Source organism: Schistocerca gregaria, chromosome 5, assembly GCF_023897955.1.
Source record: "Schistocerca gregaria isolate iqSchGreg1 chromosome 5, iqSchGreg1.2, whole genome shotgun sequence".
Classification (NCBI taxonomy): domain Eukaryota; kingdom Metazoa; phylum Arthropoda; class Insecta; order Orthoptera; family Acrididae; genus Schistocerca; species Schistocerca gregaria.
In genome coordinates, this window is record NC_064924.1 from 454,209,387 (window position 1) to 454,215,386 (window position 6,000).

A 6,000-nucleotide genomic window follows, 5' to 3' on the forward strand; every position below is an offset into this window, starting at 1 on the left:
ATTAGGGGCGCTTACAGTTCAAGTTTCCCAAGCACGATACGCAAAAGTAACCGAACAGAAAGTTGTGAATATTGGCATGAAGTAACCTCCGCCAAGCACTGTACAGTGATTTGCGGAGTGTATATCGAAGATGTGTTTCTTCAGATGGTCACAAAAAGTCGCCGCACATCCGTGGCATTGCCTCGCTCTTCAATATCCACGAACTCTCACGTCCAGTCAGCTCCTACCCATTCACCAATCATCTGATCTGTTCGATCAGCCACCAGAGGCCTTCGTGACAGACGCTTCTCTTCTTCTTAGTGCCAGTTTCTCTCGTGTAGAAGAAATGCCGTTTCATTCCTCCAGTCACATTTTTTGATATAGCGACAAGATATAAGTGGATCGCATAGTATGGCCATGACTAAATCCAGTGTGGGGCCCAATTCATGACATGTTGAGGGTGGTTGGAGTTCACGCCAGTCTTGCTGAATTTCCTGTCGGTTAGTTATTTCTTCGTGGAGGACAACACATTCCAGTAGAGTACTCAATAATTTTATGTCTTTATTGTCATATGGCACTAGACCCGTGGTCTAGGGGTAGCGTCTTTGATTCATAATCAAAATGTCTTCGGTCCCGGGTTCGATCCCCGCCACTGCCTAAATTTTGATAAATAATCAGCATTGGCGGCCAAAGACCTCCGGCATAAAAAGTCAGCCTCATTCTGCCAACGGCCATGTCAAAGAAGGCGGAGGAGCGGATAGAGGTTCACGGCACCCTCTTGTCCTAGGGGTGGGAAAATGCCCCTAAAGGCGGAAGAATCAGCAATGATCAACGACATGAGGATGCAGAAGGCAATGGAAACCACTTCATTAAAGACACATGACGTATATCCACAGGGCATGTGGCCTGTAGTTGAAGAAGTGTCATGATGATCTCTCCATTGGCAAAAGATTCCGGAGTAGTCCCCCATTCGGATCTCCGGGAGGGGACTCCCAAGGGGGAGGTTACCATGAGAAAAAGATTGAATAATCAACGAAAGGATAATGTTCTACGAGTCGAGGCGTGGAATGTTAGACGCTTGAACGTGGTAGGGAAACTAGAAAATGTGAAAAGGGAAATGCAAAGGCTCAATCTAGATATAGTAGGGGTCAGTGAAGTGAAGTGGAAGGAAGACAAGGATTTCTGGTCAGATGAGTATCGGGTAATATCAACAGCAGCAGAAAATGGTATAACAGGTGTAGGATTCGTTATGAATAGCAAGGTAGGGCAGAGGGTGTGTTACTGTGAACAGTTCAGTGACCAGGTTGTTCTAATCAGAATCGACAGCAGACCAACACCGACAACGATAGTCCAGGTATACATGCTAAAGTCGCAAGCTTCGATGAACAGATAGAGAAAGTGTATGAGGATATTGAAAGGGTAATGCAGTATGTAAAGGGGGACGAAAATCTAATAGTCATGGGCGACTGGAATGTAGTTGTAGGGGAAGGAGTAGAAGAAAAGGTTACAGGAGAATATGGGCTTGGGACAAGGAATGAAAGATGAGAAAGACTAATTTAGTTCTGTAACAAGTTTCAGCTAGTAATAGCGAATACCCTGTTCAAGAATCACAAGAGGAGGAGGTATACTTGGAAAAGGCCGGGAGATACGGGAAGATTTCAATTAGATTACATCATGGTCAGACAGAGGTTCCGAAATCAGATACTGGATTGTAAGGCGTACCCAGGAGCAGATGTAGACTCAGATCACAGTATAGTAGTGATGAAGAGTAGGCTGAAGTTCAAGACATAAGTCAGGAAGAATCAATACGCTAAGAAGTGGGATACGGAAGTTCTAAGGAATGACAAGATACGTTTGAAGTTCTCTAATGCTATAGATACAGCAATAAGGAATAGCGCAGTAGGCAACACAGTTGAAGAGGAATGGACGTCTCTAAAAAGGGCCATCACAGAAGTTGGGAAGGAAAACATAGGTACAAAGAAGGTAAGTGCAAAGAAACCATGGGCAACAGAAGAAATACTTTAGTTGATTGATGAAAGGAGGAAGTACAAACATGTTCCGGGAAAATCAGGAATACAGAAATACAAGTCGCTGAGGAATGAAATAAATAGGAAGTGCAGGGAAGCTAAGACGAAATGGCTGCAGGAAAAATGTGAAGACATCGAAAAAGATATGATTGTCGGAAGGACAGACTCAGGATACAGGAAAGTCAAAACAACCTTTGGTGACATTAAAAGCAACGGTGGTAACATTAAGAGTGCAACGGGAAATCCACTGTTAAATGCAGAGGAGAGAGCAGATAGGTGCAAAGAATACACTGAAGGCTTCTATGAGGGTGAAGATTTGTCTGATGGGATAGAAGAAGAAACAGGAGTCGATTTAGAAGAGATAGGGGATCCAGTATTAGAATCGTAATTTAAAAGAGCTTTAGAGGACTTACGGTCAAATAAGGCAGAAGGGATAGATAACATTCCATCAGAATTTCTAAAATCATTAGGGGAAGTGGCAACAAAACGACTGTTCACGTTGGTGTGTAGAGTACATGAGTCTGGCGACATGCCATCTGACTTTCGGAAAAGCATCATCAACACAATTCCGAAGACGGCAAGAGCTGACAAGTGCGAGAATTATCGCACAATCAGCATAACAGCTCATGCATCGAAGCTGCTTACAAGAATAATATACAGAAGAATGGAAAAGAAAATTGAGAATGCGCTAGGTGACGATCAGTTTGGCTTTAGGAAAAGTAAAGGCACGGGAGAGGCAATTCTGACGTTACGGCTAATAATGGAAGCAAGGCTAAAGAAAAATCAAGACACGTTCATAGGATTTGTCGACCTGGAAAAAGCGTTCGACAATATAAAATGGTGCAAGCTGTTCAAGATTCTGAAAAAAGTATGGGTAAGCTATATGGAGAGACGGGTCATATACAATATGTACAACAATCAAGAGGGAATAATAAGAGTGGACGATCAAGAACGAAGTGCTCGTATTAAGAAGGGTGTAAGACAAGGCTGTAGCCTTTCGCCCCTACTCTTCAATCTGTACATCGAGGAAGCAATGGTGGAAATAAAAGAAAAGTTCAGGAGTGGAATTAAAATACAAGGTGAAAGGATATCAGTGATACGATTCGCTGATGACATTGCTATCCTGAGTGAAAGTGAAGAAGAATTAAATGATCTGCTGAACGGAATGAACAGTCTAATGAGTACACAGTGTGATTTGAGAGTAAATCGGAGAAAGACAAAGGTAATGAGAAGTAGTAGAAATGAGAACAGCGAGAAACTTAACGTCAGGATTGATGGTCACGAAGTCAATGAAGTTAAGGAATTCTGCTACCTAGGCAGTAAAATAACCAATGACGGACGGAGCAAGAAGGACATCAAAAGCAGACTCGCTATGGCAAAAAAGGCATTTCTGGTCAAGAGAAGTCTACTAATATCAAATACCTGCCTTAATTTGAGGAAGAAATTTCTGAGGATGTACGTCTGGAGTACAGCATTGTATGGTAGTGAAGCATGGACTGTGGGAAAACCGTAACAGAAGAGAATCGAAGCCTTTGAGATGTGGTGGTATAGACGAATGTTGAAAATTAGGTGGACTGATAAGGTAAGGAATGAGGAGGTTCTACGCAGAATCGGAGAGGAAAGGAATATGTGGAAAACACTGATAAGGAGAAGGGACAAGATTATAGGACATCTGGTAAGACATGAGGGAATGACTTCCATGGTACTAGAGGGAGCTGTAGAGGGTATTGCTAAACTTTCAGGATACATACCTCACATATAGAGGAAGAAAATACACTCTTGGAAATGGAAAAAAGAACACACTGACACCGGTGTGTCAGACCCACCATACTTGCTCCGGACACTGCGAGAGGGCTGTACAAGCAATGATCACACGCACGGCACAGCGGACACACCAGGAGCCGCGGTGTTGGCCGTCGAATGGCGCTAGCTGCGCAGCATTTGTGCACCGCCGCCGTCAGTGTCAGCCAGTTTGCCGTGGCATACGTACTCCATCGCAGTCTTTAACACTGGTAGCATGCCGCGACAGCGTGGACGTGAACCGTATTGAAGCAAAGCAAGCGCTGTATCATGTATAAGATACAGAGGCGAGCGAGTGCACGGGACTTACCCTAGTTCACTGCTAGTAGCGTCACGTCATCGTAACGCGCCTGCATATAGTATTGCACCACATTTAACATAAAAGTAAAAATTAAGATTTGTGTGTAAAACTTTGTTAAAGTATAGTTCTATGTAATAATGTTTCAGGTAACAAATCTTAATGTTATAAAATTAGTAGTTTACGTAAAATTCACGTTTTGAAAGAAAAATAGGAGGCGCTAAATAATGACGCTAGGAAGCCAAAATTTGGTGAGAAGGTGCAGTAAGAAGTCATTAATGAGTGGTGCTGGTTTCCAAAACCATAAAACTAAAATTGACTCCAGAATCCGCGTTTTTCGGAAAAATCAGAGGCGCGAAATAATAGAGCTACAATATTGAAAATTGGTAGGATGCTTCAGTTCACCCTAATAATAATAATGGAAATACCACAATCAGTTACCTCTTCTAGTTTTTTAGTAATTTAGTAAAAACTACTTTTGTGAGTAAAATGTACATAAGCATTATAGATTGAGTACTTTAAATTTTAATGATAAAACAAATTCTTTAAGACCAATGATCAGATAGGACAATTAACAAAGCTACACCAAGTTTTAGTCTTGTAGCATAATGAACAGCTGATACAAGTCTTGATAAAGCTATGGTTCAGAGGTAACAATCTACCGTTAGTTCCATTGTAAAAATTCTAGAGAGTAAAGTTTTAATTTTAGCGGGCTGAGATTTTCTACGTGCTTCTGTACTACTCAGATGTATGTATACAAAAATTGAGAAGTTTGTAAAGCTATTATTAAATGTGATATTTAAGATTATGTGCCTGAGATAGCGGTCATTTGGAGGCCGCAGGCATCTGCATATGAACGGAAAGAACAGATGCTCTCTTGGCGGTACGCGCCGGAGCTATATAAAAAGAGCGGCAGAGGCAGTAGGAAGCTCACTCCGCATTAGACCAACGCCTAGTCCACGCGAGCTTAACGTCCGATCGCGCCTCGCCTCGGGTGACGTCATAGCGGGCTGTGACATGCGCGTACTTAGCAATGTAAACGGACATTGAAAATCGCGAGGACTGTACACCGTCCTGGATCGTTTAGACTTCGGTAACAAACTGTTATTGTGCCGTCCGTGTGAAGTATAATTCCGCGTGGCAAGTGGTGACTAACTCCACTTTTAAGGCGAGCATTAATCTTTTTTTTTTAACATTATTGCGAACTATTAATAGAGCACCGTTAGTTAGAGTAATGAACTATTCGGGAGGAACTTGCTGTAGAAGTCGCCTCTGAACTATTAAACGATTGGCTGAATTAACAATATTTAATGTCTTTAGCATTTTCAGAAGTTTCGAGTAATTTGTGTGAGCCTTTAAGATAATAAAATCTTGTTTGGAACTTTAAATTTTATTGAAGCAGCCCTAATCCCGTGAAGAACTATGGATATTTTTCGTTTAGCTGGGCTGTACAGGAATGTGGCCGTGCAGACTGGGAACTAAGGTCAGTAAGTTTCCCTTCGCTTTCTGACTGGCCACCAAATTAGTTGCCAGGCTCGCGTGATTTAAGGTGGCAATGTTCAACTTTCATTCAACATTAAACAACGACTTCTTCGCCGTCCCACATATGTTGCATCGGCAATAGTCTGTTACGTGAAATGAACATTCAAACAACAACTCATTCGACAACTTCTTCGCCGCCCCACATATGGTGCATCGGCCGGGAAAACTGAATTAAAAGCAAATAAAAGTGCTCGATGTGTGAAAGCGATTGGTATAAATTAACGAACTCGGTAGGCAATAACAGGACACTGAATTGAACTAGTGTGGGAACAGTGTTACCAGTAAAGGCGGGTGTAGTGTATAAACAATAAGTGTCTACCGCTGTACGTTGGTTAGTGACGATGGTGAGGAAGG